The 17,922-nt window shown below is 40.4% G+C and overlaps 1 protein-coding gene across 3 annotated transcripts in view; it reads right to left on the bottom strand.

Moving 5' to 3' along the window:
* IPO11 (importin 11) overlaps positions 1-17,922 on the bottom strand; it is a 220,575-nt gene that overhangs the window by 1,477 nt on the left and 201,176 nt on the right. The gene's annotated exons all lie outside the window — the stretch shown is intronic.

Raw genomic sequence — 17,922 nt, 5'->3', positions numbered from 1 at the left:
TCTCTCCTACCTGCAATTTACAAAAGTTCTTTGTAATCTCTTCTACAGTAACAAAATTGCTTCTGCCTCTCTTCTCTCACAGATTCTATAATAATCTCATGGTGGAAAAATCTGTCAAAGAAAATTTCATTCAATTAGTCTAACTTCAGTTCCCTAGCGCCCCCTGAACATGTTTTCTGATCAGCTATTTCTCAAGAGCTGGGGGACTCATTTATTTAAAGCATCAAAGCCTAGTAGAAAGCATTCTAAAAGAAACAGAACATGCTGAAGAACATTTAAATACAATTGTCCAGCATTCTCCTTAGGAAGATAGGGTAGGCCACTGTGGCAACCCAGTGATGCCCTCAGGATCCAGAGAGGAGACAGTGTTTGCCCTACCCCGGATTGCAATACTATTTAAATTCCTGTATATGCTTCTGGCTGAAAAAAAAAGGGACTCCTCGTCTCCCACTGGGATATTTGGAAAACAAAAGAAGTGTAATTTCATGAAAAATAACCCAGAAGTCCACTCCTTAAAGATAACAATGACAAAAGAAAATATTTTGGCTTCTTCTATCCCTGTGGTATGCACATACAACATATACACAAAACACACCTGGACCCAGGCTAAGTGCAATGTGTGATATACGCGACTGAATCCTGGAACTAAGAGTGTTACCAGAAAAACTGGTAAAATCTAAATAAAAGTCTGGAGTTTACTTAATAATAATGCACCGATGTTGGTTTCTTAATTTTGATAAATGTACCATGTATATTTGGAAAATGTAGGGCCAGGCTCGGTGGCTCATGCCTGTAATCCCAGCACTTTAGGAGCCTGAGGCAGGCAGATCACAAGGTCAGGAGTTCCAGAGCAGCCTGGCCAATATGGTGAAACCCCCTCTCTACTAAAAATACAAAAAGTTAGCCTGGCGTGGTGGTGCACGCCTGCAGTCCCAGCTACTTGGGAGGCTGAGGCAGGAGAATCGCCTGAATCTGGGATGTGGAGGTTGCAGTGAGCTGAGATCGTGCCACTGCACTCCAGCCTGGGCGACAGAGTGAACTCCGTCTCAAAAAAAAAAGAAAAGAAAAAGAAGAAAGAAAAATGTAACATACAATGTTAACATTAGGAGAAACTGGGTGAGGAGCACACGGGAACTCTTTGTACTATCTTTGTTACTTTTCTGTAAACCTAAAATTATTCCAAATTAAGAAGATTATTCTAAAAAATGGACTCAGCAATTAGAAAAGTATACCACTCTGTGGCCATTTGGTATAAGGACAAACTGCTCTACAACTGACATCTCATTTTATGTATTAGCTTATATAAGTGTCTAATAATACAATTTCTAAACAGCTAGGTCTGTGTTCAATTTTGAGATAAAAGCTGATGTCTCCAAGCTCTGAATGACATTCAAGGTTAGTTTTTCTCAAGTTAATGACTTCATCAGAACTAGAATATAGCTCGGAAAATTCCTGGTTTTGTTCTCTTTCCATTACCTCCATATACTCTTGCCTTCTAAGAAAGTACGTGATCGTTTAAGAAATACTTCCATTGAAATGGTTAAGATAAAATTAGGAACCTTCAGAAGTTTCAGTCATTAGTAAGAGATAATCACCCAGAATTCCTGACTCTGGGGTAACACCAGATAAATGAAGTGTTAATAGCCAGATTCACTTCTAAAGTCTACACATCGGATTTTAATGAGCAAGTGGCTCACTATTGCTTAATTTTAAAATTATTACTCTAAGACAGAATGGTTCTAGTTGAAGTGTATATCAGCAGTTCCCTCTGTTGGGAATGATAGCCTTTTTTGTTTTTTTTTATACTTTTAAGTTTTAGGGTACATGTGCACAATGTGCAGGTTGGTTACATATGTATACATGTGCCATGCTGGTGTGCTGCACCCATTAACTCGTCATTTAGCATTAGGTATATCTTCTAATGATATGCCTCCCCCCTCCCCCCACACCACAACAGTCCCCAGAGTGTGATGTTCCCCTTCCTGTGTCCATGTGTTCTCATTGTTCAATTCCCATCTATGAGGGAGAACATGCGGTGTTTGGTTTTTTGTCCTTGCGATACTTTACTGAGAATGATGATTTCCAGTTTCATCCATGTCCCTACAAAGGACATGAACTCATCATTTTTTACGGCTGCATAGTATTCCATGGTGTATATATGCCACATTTTCTTAATCCAGTCTATCATTGTTGGACATTTGGGTTGGTTCCAAGTCTTTGCTATTGTGAATAGTGCCACAGTAAACATACGTGTGCATGTGTCTTTATAGCAACATGATTTATAGTCCTTTGGGTATATACCCAGTAATGGGATGGCTGGATCAAATGGTATTTCTAGTTCTAGATACCTGAAGAATCGCCACACTGACTTCCACAATGGTTGAACTAGTTTACAGTCCCACCAACAGTGTAAAAGTGTTCCTATTTCTCCACATCCTCTCCAGCACTTGCTGTTTCCTGACTTTTAATGATCGCCATTCTAACTGGTGTGAGATGGTATCTCATTGTGGTTTTGATTTGCATTTCTCTGATGGCCAGTGATGATGAGCATTTTTTCATGTGTCTTTTGGCTGCATAAATGTCTTCTTTTGAGAAGTGTCTGTTCATATCCTTCGCCCACTTGTTCATGGGGTTGTTTTTTTCTTGTAAATTTGTTTGAGTTCATTGTAGATTCTGGATATTAGCCCTTTGTCACAGAAGTAGGTTGCGAAAATTTTCTCCCATTTTGTAGGTTGCCTGTTCAGTCCGATGGTAGTTTCCTTTGCTGTGCAGAAGCTCTTTAGTTTAATTAGATCCCATTTGTCAATTCTGGCTTTTGTTGCCACTGCTTTTGGTGTTTTAGACATGAAGTCCTTGCCCATGCCTATGTCCTGAATGGTAATGCCTAGGTTTTCTTCTAGGGTTTTTATGGTTTTAGGTCTAACGTTTAAGTCTTTAATCCATCTTGAATTAATTTTTGTATAAGGTGTAAGGAAGGGATCCAGTTTCAGCTTTCTACATATTGGTAGCCAGTTTTCCCAGCATCATTTATTAAATAGGGAATCCTTTCCCCATTGCTCGTTTTTCTCAGGTTTGTCAAAGATCAGATGGTTGTAGATACGTGGCATTATTTCTGAGGGCTCTGTTCGGTTCCATTGATCTATTATCTCTGTATTGGTACCAGTACCATGCTGTTTTGGTTACTGTAGCCTTGTAGTATAGTTTGAAGTCAGGTAGTGTGATGCCTCCAGCTTTGTTCTTTTGGCTTAGGATTGACTTGGCGATGCAGGCTCTTTTGGTTCCATATGAACTTTAAAGTAGTTTTTTCCAATTCTGTGAAGAAAGTCATTGGTAGCTTGATGGGGATGGCATTGAGTCTATCAATTACCTTGGGCAGTATGGCCATTTTCACAATATTGATTCTTCCTACCCATGAGCATGGAATGTTCTTCCATTTGTTTGTATCCTCTTTTATTTCATTGAGCAGTGGTTTGTAGTTCTCCTTGAAGAGGTCCTTGACGTCTCTTGTAAGTTGGATTCCTAAGTATTTTATTCTCTTTAAGCAATTGTGAATGGGAGTTCACTTATGATTTGGTTCTCTGTTTGTCTGTTATTGGTGTATAAGAATGCTTGTGATTTTTCTACATTGATTCTGTATCCTGAGACTTTGCTGAAGTTGCTTATCAGCTTAAGGAGATTTTGGGCTGGGACAATGGGGTTTTCTAGATATACAATCATGTCATCTGCAAACAGGGACAATTTGACTTCCTGTTTTCCTAATTGAATACCTTTTATTTCCTTCTCCTGCCTAATTGCCCTGGCCAGAACTTCCAACACTATGTTGAACAGGAGTGGTGAGAGAGGGCATCCCAGTATTGTGCCAGTTTTCAAAGGGAATGCTTCCAGTTTTTTGCCCATTCAGTATGATATTGGCTGTGGGTCTGTCATAGATAGCTCTTATTATTTTGAGATACGTCCCATCAATACCAAATTTATTGAGAGTTTTTAGCATAAAGAGTTGTTGAATTTTGTCAAAGGCCTTTTCTGCAACTATTGAGATAATCATGTGGTTTTTGTCTTTGGTTCTGTTTATATGCTGGATTACATTTATTGATTTGCGTATATTGAACCAGCCTTGCACCCCAGGGATGAAGCCCACTTGATCATGGTGGATAAGCTTTTTGATGTGCTGCTGGATTTGGTTTACCAGTATTTTATTGAGGATTTTTGCATCAATGTTCATCAAGGATATTGGCCTAAAATTCTCTTTTTTGGTTGTGTCTCTGCCAGGCTTTGGTATCAGGATGATGCTGGCCTCATACAATGAGTTAGGGAGGATTCCCTCTTTTTCTATTGATTGGAATAGTTACAGAGGGAATGGTACCAGTTCCTCCTTGTACCTCTGGTAGAATTCGGCTGTGAATCCACCTAGTCCTGGACTGTTTTTGGTTGGTAAGCTATTGATTATTGCCACAATTTCAGATCCTGTTATTGGTCTATTCAGAGATTCAACTTCTTCCTGGTTTAGTCTTGGGAGAGTGTATGTGTTGAGGAATTTATCCATTTCTTCTAGATTTTCTAGTTTATTTGCGTAGAGGTGTTTGTAGTATTCTCTGATGGTAGTTTGTATTTCTGTGGGATCGGTGGTGATATCCCCTTTATCATTTTTTATTGCATCTATTTGATTCTTCTCTCTTTTTTTCTTTATTAGTCTTGCTAGCGGTCTATCAATTTTGTTGATCCTTTCAAAAAACCAGCTCCTGGATTCATTGATTTTTTGAAGGGTTTTTTGTCTCTATTTCCTTCAGTTCTGCTCTGATTTTAGTTATTTCTTGCCTTCTGCTAGCTTTTGAATGTGTTTACTCTTGCTTCTCTAGTTCTTTTAATTGTGATGTTAGGGTGTCCATTTTAGATCTTTCCTGCTTTCTCCTGTGGGCATTTAGTGCTATAAATTTCCCTCTACACACTGCTTTGAATGTGTCCCAGAGATTCTGGTATGTTGTGTCTTTGTTCTCATTGGTTTCAAAGAACGTCTTTATTTCTGCCTTCATTTCATTATGTACCCAGTAGTCATTCAGGAGCAGGTTGTTCAGTTTCCATGTAGTTGAGCGGTTTTGAGTGAGTTTCTTAATCCTGAGTTCTAGTTTGATTGCACTGTGGTCTGAGAGACAGTTTGTTATAATTTCTGTTCTTTTACATTTGCTGAGGAGTGCTTTACTTCCAACTATGTGGTCAGTTTTGGAATAGGTGTGGTGCTGAGAAGAATGTATATTCTGTTGATTTGGGGTGGAGAGTTCTGTAGATGTCTATTAGGTCTGCTTGGTGCAGAGCTGAGTTCAATTCCTGGGTATCCTTGTTAACTTTCTGTCTCGTTGATCTGTCTAATGTTGACAGTAGGGTGTTAAAGTCTCCCATTATTATTGTGTGGGAGTCTAAGTCTCTTTGCAGGTCACTCAGGACTTGCTTTATGAATCTGTGTGCTCCTGTATTGGGTGCATATATATTTAGGATAGTTAGCTCTTCTTGTTGAATTGATCCCTTTACCATTATGTAATGGTCTTCTTTGTCTCTTTTGATCTTTGTTGGTTTAAAGTCTGTTTTACCCGAGACTAGGATTGCAACCCCTGCCTTTTTTTGTTTTCCATTTGCTTGGTAGATCTTCCTCCATCCCTTTATTTTGAGCCTATGTATGTCTCTGCATGTGAGATGGGTTTCCTGAATACAGCACACTGATGGGTCTTGAGTCTTTATCCAATTTGCCAGTCTGTGTCTTTTAATTGGAGCATTTAGTCCATTTACATTTAAAGTTAACATTGTTATTTGTGAATCTGATCCTGTCATTATGATGTTAGCTGGTTATTTTGATCATTAGTTGATATAGTTTCTTCCTAGTCTCGATGGTCTCTACATTTTGGCATGATTTTGCAGTGGCTGGTACCGGTTGTGCCTTTCCATGTGTAGTGCTTCCTTTAAGAGCTCTTTTAGGGCAGGCCTGGTGGTGACAAAATCTCTCAGCATTTGCTTGTCTGTAAAGGATTTTATTTCTCCTTCACTTATGAAGCTTCGTTTGGCTGGATATGAAATTCTGGGTTGAAAATTCTTTTCTTTAAGAATGTTGAATATTGGCCCCCACTCTCTTCTGGCTTGTAGAGTTTCTGCCGAGAGATCTGTTGTTAGTCTGATGGGCTTCCCTTTGTGGGTAACCTGACCTTTCTCTCTGGCTGCCCTTAACATTTTTTCCTTCATTTCAACTTTGGTGAATCTGACGATTATGTGTCTTGGAGTTGCTCTTCTCGAGGAGTATCTCTGTGGCGTTCTCTGTATTTCCTGAATCTGAATGTTGGCCTGCCTTGCTAGATTGGGGAAGTTCTCCTGGATAATATCCTGCAGAGTGTTTTCCAACTTGGTTCCATTCTCCCCGTCACTTTCAGGTACACCAATCAGACGCAGATTTGGTCTTTTCACATAGTCCCATATTTCTTGGAGGCTTTGTTTGTTTCCTTTTATTCTTTTTTCTCTAAACTTCCCTTCTCGCTTCATTTCATTCATTTCATCTTCCATCAGTGATACCCTTTCTTCCAGTTGATCGCATCGGCTCCTGAGGCTTCTGCATTCTTCACGTAGTTCTCGAGCCTTGGCTTTCAGCTCCATCAGCTCCTTTAAGCACTTCTCTGTATTGGTTATTCCAGTTATTCATTCGTCTAAAATTTTTTCGAAGTTTTCAACTTCTTTGCCTTTGGTTTGAATTTCCTCCTGTAGCTCGGAGTAGTTTGATCGTCTGAAGCCTTCTTCTCTCAACTCATCAAAGTCATTCTCCGTCCAGCTTTGTTCTGTTGCTGGTGAGAAACTGCGTTCCTTTGGAGGAGGAGAGGCACTCTGCTTTTTATAGTTTCCAGTTTTTCTGCTGTTTTTTCCCCATCTTTGTGGTTTTATCTACTTTTGGTCTTTGATGATGGTGATGTACAGATGGGTTTTTGGTGTGGATGTCCTTTCTGTTTGTTAGTTTTCCTTCTAACAGACAGGACCCTCAGCTGCAGGTCTGTTGGAGTTAGCTAGAGGTCCACTCCAGACCCTGTTTGTCTGGGTATCAGCAGCAGTGTCTGCAGAACCACAGATTTTCGTAATCTGCAAATGCTGCTGTCTGATCATTCCTCTGGAAGTTTTGTCTCAGAGGAGTACCTGGCCATGTGAGGTGTCAGTCTGCCCCTACTGGGGGGTGCCTCCCAGTTAGGCTGCTCAAGGGTCAGGGGTCACGGACCCACTTAAGGAGGCAGTCTGCCCGTTCTCAGATCTCCAGCTGCGTGCTGGGAGAACCACTGCTCTCTTCAAAGCTGTCAGACAGGGACATTTAAGTCTGCAGAGGTTACTGCTTTTTGTTTGTCTGTGCCCTGCCCCCAGAGGTGGAGCCTACAGAGGCAGGCAGGTCTCCTTGAGCTGTGGTGGGCTCCACCCAGTTTGAGCTTCCAGGCTGCTTTGTTTACCTAAGCGAGCCTGGGCATTGGCGGGCGCCCCTCCCCCAGCCTCGACACCGCCTTGCAGTTTGATCGCAGACTGCTGTGCTAGCAATCAGCGAGACTCCGTGGGCGTAGGACCCTCCAAGCCACGTGCGGGATATAATCTCCTGGTGCACCGTTTCCTAAGCCCGTCGGAAAAGCACAGTATTCGGGTGGGAGTGGCCAGATTTTTCAGGTGCCATCTGTCACCCCTTTCCTTGACCAGGAAAGGGAACTCCCTGACCCCTTGCACTTCCCGAGTGAGGCAATGCCTCGCCCTGCTTCAGCTGGCGCACAGTGCACTGCACCCACTGTCCTGCGCCCACTGTCTGGCACTCCCTGGTGAGATGAACCCGGTACCTCAGATGGAAATGCAGAAATCACCCGTCTTCTGCGTCGCTCATGCTGGGAGCTGTACACCAGAGCTGTTCCTATTAGGCCATCTTGGCTCCTCCCTCTGATAGCCTTTTGACATATGCTTCAACCTATGAAGTAGTCTTCTAAAGTGGTTCAAGATTTTAGTTTCTGTGGGGCTACTTACAAATTTCTTTGTGAGATTTCTATTCCTGAAACAAAGTTTCCCATTATATTTCACTACATTAATAAGCAATTTCACCCAGCAAGAATTAAGTGAATCAAAATCTTTCATTTTCCTTATGTGGCATATGTCATTATTCACTTTTAAAGCCTATATGCCCAATTATAATTTTTCAGAAACTACTTACTGTAAAGTTATTTTGTCAGAGGCCTTTGAACCAGTGCAACTCCATCTTTGTGTGTGTGTGTGTGTGTGTGTGTGTGTGTGTGTGTGTGTGTGTGTCTCGCTCTGTTGCTCAGGCTGGAGTGCAGTGGCGCGATTTCGGCTCACTGCAAGCTCCGCCTCCTGGGTTCACGCCATTCTCCTGCCTCAGCCTCCCGAATAGCTGGGACTACAGGCACCTGCCACTGTGCCCAGCTAATTTGTTTTTATTTTTAGTAGAGACGGGGTTTCACCCTGTTAGCCAGGATGATCTCCATCTCCTACTCATGATCCGCACACCTCAGCCTCCCAAAGTGCTGGGATTACAGGCCTGAGCCACTGCGCTCGGCCTACAACTCCATCTTGAATAGGGGCTGGATAAAATAGGGCAGAGACCTACTGGGCTGCATTCCCAGGACGTTAGACATTCTAAGTCATAGGATGAGACAGGAGTTCAGCACAAGATACAGGTCATAAAGACCTAGCTGATAAGACAGGTTGTGGTAAAGAAGCTGGCTAAAACCCACCAAAACCAAGATGGCCACAAAAGTGACCTGTGGTCATCTTCACTCCTCATTACATGTTAATTATAATGCATTAGCATGCTAAAAGGCAATCCCACCAGCACCATGATGGTTTACAAATGCCATGGTGGTATTTGTAGGGTAACATATAGGGTAACATCCAGAAGTTACCCTATATAGTCTAAAAAGGGGAAGAACTGGCTGGATGCCATAGCTCACGCCTGTAATCCCAGCACTTTGGGAGGTTGAGGTGGGCAGATCACCTGAGGTCGGGAGTTTGAGACCAGCCTGACCAACATGGAGAAACTCCGTCTCTACTAAAAATACAAAATTAGCTGGGCATGGTGGTGCATGACTGTAATCTCAGCTACTTGGGAGACTGAGGCAGGAGAATCGCCTGAACCCGGGAGGTGGAGGTTGTGGTGAGCTGAGATCATGCCATTGCACTCCAGCCTGGGTAACAAGAGCAAAACTCCGTCTCAAAACAAAACAAAACAAAACAAAAAAAAGGGTGGGGGGAGGAACCCTCAGTTCGAACAATTGACCACCCCTTCCCAAAAAATCTCATGAACAATCCATCCTTTGTTTAGCATATAATCAAGTAATACCCATGAAAGTCCGGGCATTGTGGCTCACGCCTGTAATCCCTGCACTTTGGAAGGCTGAGGCAGGTGGATAACCTGAGGTCAGGAGTTTGAGACTGGCCTGGCCAACATGATACAATGAAACCCTGTCGCTACTAGAAAAATACAAAAAATTAGCTGGCCATGGTGGCGCGTGCCTGCAAACTCAGCTACTCGGGAGGTGGAGGCTGCAGTGAGCCAAGATTGCGCCACTGCTCTCTAGCCTGGGCAACAAGAGCAAATCTCTGTCTTAAAAAAAAAAAAAGGAAAAAGAAAAGAAAGAAGAAAGAAAGAAAGAAATACCCATAGAAATAGCCAGCCAGCAGCTCTCAGGGCTGCTCTGCCTATGGTGTAGCCATTCTTTTATTCCTGTATTTCTTAATAAGCTTGCTTCCACTTCACTCTATGGATTCAACCTGAATTCTTTCTTGTGTGAGATCCAAGAGCCCTCTCTTGGGATCTGGATCAGGACCCCTTTCTGGTAACAATTTTCTATTGAATTTTGCTGAAGTGTTTTCCATCCTAGAAAAATACTAAATAATTGCTAAATTTGAATTTAATTTTTGTCACTTAGAAATGTAGAACATTTTTTAAGAATAATAATACATTCAGGCTTCCTTTCCGTGAAACTTGGCAGAAGACACATAAATACACTAGGTATATAACAGGCCAAAAATTCTTAAAGGAAAATTGATCTACAACAATGTATTTAACCATGTGGTCTTCAAAAATTCCTTAATTAAAATATCTTTGGTTTAAAAATTCCCTTCTTTTTTGACTTCTAATTGTTTTGCTGCAGATAACTGTCAATTTCTGAAATATATCTAAAATAACTAAGTTTCTAAGATCTGTTGGATATAAACTCTCCTAACTCTGTGGCTTAATGAAGAGTATGAGACCAGCAGATACCAATCAGAACCCACTTAATCAACAGGGCGCAGCAATACAAGCTCAATCATCAAACTATACCCACTGTAAAACCCAATCTGTCCTTTGAGAAGCTTGGAATACAATTTCTAAATGACGAGCTTGTAAGTAAAGGAACTATTTTACATTGCTATGTCTAGAAACACTGGGACCTAGACTTCATGAGATAAAAATAACCATATATACATACATGTCTCAGTGAACAAATTAAAATTCCAATTTAGCAATTATCTTGTAAGCTAGGTTTCCTGACATAATTATTTTTCTTTCTGTTAGTCCTTGACCATTATTACTTGGGCATTCTTACTCTAGTATGCCTTTACTGCAATGTGCTTTATTTAAATCTCTTAGAGTAAACTTGACAGAAACACAACTCAAGCAATTAGAGAAAGTAATTATTTCAAGCCTAGATCTGAGCAACAGAACATCTGCTTATTTCTTCACGCTTCAATATGCAATCATCTTCAGAGCAATTAAATGGGAATCAAAATACAATATCCACATTTACTAAACTCCAATTACAAGCAAGGCTTCTGCTAGGTACAGGGTAGGCCATTCACATATATAATTTCATTTAAAACTAACAGTAAGAATAAAGGAGGAAAGGGAAGCCTCAGCAAAGTCACAACAAATCTTTATACAATAGTTCTTCACTTGGCAGCATAAGGGAATCATTTGGGGAACTTTAAAAAATGCTGATGTCTAAGTCCTACTCCTAGTGATTCTGATTTTAAGTAGTTTCAGGTACCAGAATATTTAAAAGTTCCCCAAGTGATTGTGATATACATCCAAAAATAAGAAGCACTGCTACAGAAAGACGTGGGCCAAGAGTTTTGAGGCCTAACCTCTCAAGAAAACACAATAAAACATCTACAGGTATTTCCATATGCATTAAAATAAAAGAATACAGACAACAGGCTAAATAAAACACGTAACACTTAAGAAAAAAAAAAACCCTTCAGCTACTAATTACAAGCTCTTTAAACTTAAACCCATTTACCATTACTTGCCAGAAACCTTTCAGGTTTCCTTTCTCCTTTAGTCTCACTGAGGCAATTTTGAGGGAGTTTTACTTTACTGTGTGCATACTAGGAAATGTTGATGACTTTTTTTTTTTTAAATCATTGTTTGACTCCTCCACTGTCCAAAAGTTGAGTGCGCTTCTTGATTTTGGTTTTTGTTTCCTGAATTCCAAAGGATTCCTCAAATCACAGGGTAAATGAGATTCAAATTTGTAAAAGACATTCATTTAGCCTGCTTTTCCTAACTAGTTATTGCTAGCATATAACAGCAACATACATTTATATATAATTATCACTTATTAAATTCTCTTCATAGTTGATCTGTTGATCTTAGGGACTTTTCTGGCTTAAATTACTGACAGAGACAGGAGGCAGCCAAGGCCCCACTCCCCTTCCCCCTGAAACCCCGCCTTCAAGCCTAAAACAGCCTGAAGGCTGAAAAATGGACTGCAGGTCTGGGAGAATCTCTAACCGGCCTGCTCTGTGGGAGGACAGGGTGGAGCCTTGGGAAATTTATGCCACATTTGCAGGGGGAGGAGCCTGGCCTCTCCTGTTCCTGTGTGGTAACCTGGGATTCAATCTGTGAGATGGGGACCTGTTAACAGGTACCCCTGTCACTTTGCTGAGTTCTTCTCCATTTATGCCCAATAATTCTGTTCCCCCTCACCCTTCAAAGTGTCTGCGAGCCTAATCCTTCTTGGTCATGTGACAAGAACCTGGTTTTTACTACAACATTATCATTACAATGATTTCTGAATTTCGTCTCTTCTTTGCCAATACTTAAAACTTACATAGACTCTCTTCTCATCGCATTGGCTAGAAACTCCGTGTAACAGACTATTGTATCATCATCATCAAACTCTTTTACTCTTTTTCCTAGGCCACACAGACCACATTTCCAGCCAATGGAATGTGAGCAGAAATGATAAGTGCCATTATTCAACCTAACTCTTAAACTACTCCTACTCGTTCTTTTTCACAGTTTTCCTGCTAGACAGAGCCATGTGTTGAAGCCATGTATTTCAATAAGTCTGGATTGTAAACCAAAAATAAAATTGTAAGGCCCTCCGCCACCCACCATCCATTTGAATGGACTTCCTCTTTGGCCAGGACACTCTTAAAATTTAACCTGAAAGACTGCTTCAGGCCATGATGGCAAGCAGATGTGCCTCATTATACCTCTCCAGTATTAGCATCAACACAGACCTTAAGTCTGATAAGAGACATTAATAATTTATTCTCTTTGAAGCTTGCTACCTGGAGGCTTCATCTGCATGATAAAACTTTGGTCTCCACAAACCAGACATTTCTTTTCTATTGACCCCAAGTCTTTAGAAAAACTCAACCAATTGTCAACCAGAAAAATTTAAATCTACCAATAATCTGGAAGCCTCCTGCCTCCACATTTTGTCCCACCTTTCTGGACCAAACCAATGCATTTCTTTTTTTTTTAGGCAGAGTCTCGCTCTGTCACCCAGGCTGGAGTGCAGTGGCACAATCTTGGCTCACTGCAAGCTCCGCCTCCCGGGTTCATGCCATTCTCCTGCCTCAGCCTCCCGAGTAGCTGGGACTACAGGCACCCGCCACCAAACCCGGCTAATTTTTTGTATTTTTAGGAGAGACGGGGTTTCACCGTGTTAGCCAGGATGGTCTCAATCTCCTGACCTCGTGATCCGCCTGCCTCGGCCTCCCAAAGTGCTGGAATTACAGGCGTGAGCCATCGCGCCCAGCCCTGTATTTCTTAAATGCATTTGACTGAAGTCTCATGTCTCCCTAAAATGTATAAAACCCAAGATGTACCCCAACCACCTTGGGCACATGTTCTCAGGATCTCCTGAGGCCTATGTCACGGCCATGGTCACTCATATTTGGCTCAGAATAAATCTCTTTAAATATTTTACAGAGTATGACTCTTTTTGTTGACAGGATCATCCCTTAAAGACTGCGGATTTCAAGACCCACTCCTGCTCCTCCCTCTCTTGTGTTTTTCCTGAGCAATAAACTATTACATTAAGTTGAGATTCCAGAGGTCTGTTACAGAAGATAGCATTTCCTGGCATTTAGAATATTCACTATCCAGTGGTATGTTTGTGCAGTTTCTTTTTATTTATTTATTTATTTTTTTTTTTTTTTTTTGAGATGGAGTCTCGCCCTGTCACCCAGGCTAGAGTGCAGTGGCACGATCTCGGCTCGGCTCACTGCAAACTCCACCCTCCCGGGTTCACGCCATTCTCCTGCCTCAGCCTCCCGACTAGGTGGGACTACAGGCGCCCACCACCGTGCCCGGCTAATTTTTTGTATTTTTACTAGAGGTAGGGTTTCACCGTGTTAACCAGGATGGTCTTGATCTGACCTCGTGATCCACCCGCCTCAGCCTCCCAAAGTGCTGAGATTACGGCGTGAGCCACCATGCCTGGCCTGTTTGTGCAGTTTCAAATAGATATTTTATCATGGTAAAGACATAATATTCTATTCCTATTTCAATAAGAAATTTAACCAGTAATAAATGCTAAATTTAATGTTAGATCAAATTTGCTGATAGTAATTTACATTTTTTGCATCTATTTTTATTTTAAAAAGCCATCTATTCTTTTCTGTTTTATTCTTTTTTCTAGGCTCTAGAACAGTTGAACTAGCATAGAATGATCTATTCTTTAAAATTGGATACAAAGGAAGAAAGGAAGGGAGGGAGGGAGGAACAAAAGAAGAAAGAAGGGTGGAAAGACAAGCTATTGCTAAAAGAATGTCACTAGTAATTTTTCATTTTAGAAACAGGGTCTCACTCTGTCCCCCAGGCTGGAGTGCAGTGGTGAGATCTCGGCTCACTACAGCCTCTGCCTCCTGGGTTCAGGCAATTCTTCTGCCTCAGCCATTCAAATTCAAGGAGCTGGGATTACAGGCGCGCAATACCATGCCTGGCTAATTTTTTGTAGAGATGGGGTTTCACCATGTTGGCCAGGCTGGTCTTGAACTCCTGACCTCAAGTGATCCACCTGCCTTGGCTTCCCAAAGTGTGGGCATTACAGGCGTAAGCCACCCAGCCCGGCCTGTCATTAGTAATATTAAATGAATTAAACTACATAAAAAAAAGACTGACAGTACATTCTGGTAAAACCACTTGCAATGAGCAAGCAAGAAACATTTGAGGGGAGGGGCTTTTGGGGGGAAGGAGGCAATTTAAAACACTTCTTCCGTGGTTATAAATCTATTTCTATCAGGTCCTAAGTTTATTTTTAATTTTTTTTGGGTAAAATTAATATGGGAAAACTGTCCTGAAAAGATTTTTCCATTGATTAGCCTAGACTTGCATGTACAATACCTGAAGCCATATTATATGCCTTCTTATCCCTAATATTTTATGTTTATTCTTCCACCCCTTGATTAAATTGGCCAGGTTTATCTATTCTGTGGGTTTTTTAAGAAGAAAAACAAGCAAACAATACTTATTCATCAATTTTAGTACTTTTCTGCCTTCTAATTTTTAAAATTATTAATGTCTTCTATTTTCTAAGGCTGATTTTTTCTAATGTCTTCTATTTTTCCTTTTTTTCACATCTTGACATAAGTAGAGTTCATTTATTTTCATTTTTTCTCGTATAATAAAATTACTTAAGGCTAGGAATAATTGAGTTTGGCTCACACGTTTTTATGCGTAACAATCTCAATGTTGTATGTCATCTACTTCAAAATTTCAAGCTTCCCCTTTAAAATACTGTTTAAAAAACTTTATGAAACCAGTATTTCTCTCAACCTTTGTGTAATACCTGGTTTTACTTTAATGTGGTCAGATAATTTAACCTGTACTATTTCTACTCTAAGAAACCAGGGATTTTCTTTGTTAGCCTAGAATATGCTCAGTTTTTGTAAATGTTTCATGAACATTTATATATATTCTACTTATAGAGTAGAATTTTTATATATAGATATTAAGTTTCCTGATCATATTATTCAGATCTGTCACTATACACCCACTAGATCATCTTAAGCTCAACTAAACATAGGCTCACAAGACTACCATAGGCTATCCTTAGCACCAGTTTATACAGAAGGCTGTGGGGAAGACTTGCTATCACAAAAAGAAAACATGTAGGAAAATAAGATAAATTTTGCACCAATAAAAATGTTATAATCTTACATGTATTTTTAGAATCCTAGAAAACTATGTTGCTTTTTGAGATAATTTCTTACATGTTTTATAAAAGCATTTCTACTTATAAGTCAATTTTGGCAGTGCAATTTAGGACTGTCTCCATTCAGTTTCCAGCAATGGGGTGATCTCTTTACATTAAAAAAAAAAATCAACATTAATATATAACTAAATTAAATAAAAGGGAATTGTATTCCTTCCATTCGTCCTACTGTCATTAAAGTAAAATGGCTACATAACAAAGTATAATAGAATATTTAGGGGTGTGCTATGGCACATTAATGTTACTAAATTAGAAAACAACAGACTGCTAGATATCTAAAAGTGCCACTATCCAGTACTGCCTTTAATTCTATTACTTCCCTCTCAGAAATATAATTAATATTCCTGTTTGTCCACTATGGGAGAGAATATACTATAAAACCAAACACGTGAATTAATACACTGTTCCTATTATATGTGGACACCAGGTGATTCAGAGAATGGAAAGAAGATAAACTGTGAGGAAAAATCAGATGAGATTTCTATTTGAAATCTAAATGTCATGGATATGCTGAGTTTTCTGAATATCATTTATTTCTGTCCACATTTTTATTACAGGAACTGAGAAATCTGAACATGTATGAACATGTGTAGGATACAGCTGCTCCCTTGTATCTCCTTATTGTTCTAACTGCCTTTGTGGTTCCAAGAAGCAAGATCACTGAGCAAATCTTATGAGAATCTCAAGTCTCTTGATAAAAATGCTCAGAAAGGTCAAGTATCAGGTGAAGGACTGAAAAGTGCAGGTGCTATAAAGAGGAAATGTTGAATGAGAACCTTTAAAGGCAAGAAAGTTTAATAATGGGTCAGTTAGTGTCCTCAATCTCTTTCAAAAATTTAATTTCATCAAATGGTGTATCAATAATTTATAAAAATGACAAAATGTGATGGAGATGAATAAGGGGCTAAAAATTTTCCATCTTGACCATCTGCTGACAGAGCAAAACTGTTAAATAAACCAAGTTTGGCTATGAGGCTAATTTTTCTAAAGCAGATCCTGTTCGCTCACTGATTTTTTCTTTTTTTTTTGAGTCAGAGTCTCACCCTGTGCCCCAGGCTGGAGTGCAGTGGCACAACCTCAGCTCACTGCAACCTCTGCCTCCCAGGTTCAAGCGATTCTTGTGCCTCAGCCTCCCGAGTAGCAGGGACTACAGGGGCATGCCACTGTGCCCAGCTGATTTTTATATTTTTAGTATAGATGGGGTCACACCATGGTGGCCAGGCTGGTCTCAGGTGATCCACCCGCCTCAACCTCCCAAAGTGCTGGGATTACAGGTGTGAGCCACCGTACCTGGCCATCTCATTGGTTTTTATCACAGATCAGATGTATATATATTTTTAAATGTTATTTGATTATATTTTGATTTATTGAGGAATCTTCAGAAAGAGTAGAAAACTTCTGGCAAGAAAAGATTTGAGATTGTGCTTAGCCACATCTAAGAAAGCTTCCTGGCATTTTCCTACTACAGGATCTCAGCTTTCTCCTCCCGCCCACCCTGCCCATCAACATTTAGCTACATACAGATTAACTGCTTCCACTCCGTGAATAATAATGCCGTTAGAGAGATACGTCCACATAGCCAGTTAGCTGTCCTTGGGCCTCAGTAACACAAACATGTTCTCTTTGTTTTCTGCTCTGGCTCCTCCTCCTCTCTGTTCTGCACCACTGGCACCCCCCTTCCTCCTCCCCCCTCTCCCTCCACCCCATCTTCCACTTTTAATGACTTGTCATGACAAATGTTCCTATCTAGATAATCCAAATGTACCTATCTTTGATCAGCAAATTCCATTTTGTCATGTGTTAAATAACCAGAATGCAGTCACTTGTGCTAGATGCCATGTAATCAAACAAAATTTAAAAACAGGCCAGTTTTCTAAAATTGAGATTCACAGTAACCAATCAAAAGGGGCCCAGTAAACCTGAGATAGGATAAGGAAGCACCCTTTCCCTTAGCCCATCCAAGGAAAGTAACCAAATGTTAACCAATCCACTTTTTGTACTATGCTGTTTCCTTGTTCCTGTTCAAGTTACCTTATAAAAACCAACTCTTCCGCCACCTCCTCAGAGCTCCCATCTATTTTGCAGATTGGATGCTGCCTGATTCATGAATCACTAATAAAAGCTAATTAAATCTTTGAAACTCACTTTGTTGAAATTTTGTTCTTTGATACATGAAACATATTCACAGGTTCCAGGGATTAGGACATGCACATCCTTGGGGGATGAGAGGGATTATTCTGTCTGCTACACTTATGGCATACAAGGCCCTCAATAAGCCATCTACTATTTTGGCACATGGTATGCACCTAATAAATCCTTCTTGAATGATACTCCTGCAACTGCTCAGTGAAGCTAGATAATTATACTTGCAAAATCTAAACTCAAACAAAACTACACCAACAAAGCATGGGTGGCTTAAATTCGG

The sequence above is a fragment of the Pongo pygmaeus genome, chromosome 4 (genome assembly GCF_028885625.2).
Source record: "Pongo pygmaeus isolate AG05252 chromosome 4, NHGRI_mPonPyg2-v2.0_pri, whole genome shotgun sequence".
Taxonomy (NCBI): domain Eukaryota; kingdom Metazoa; phylum Chordata; class Mammalia; order Primates; family Hominidae; genus Pongo; species Pongo pygmaeus.
This window is presented reverse-complemented; position numbering and strand designations above follow the sequence as displayed.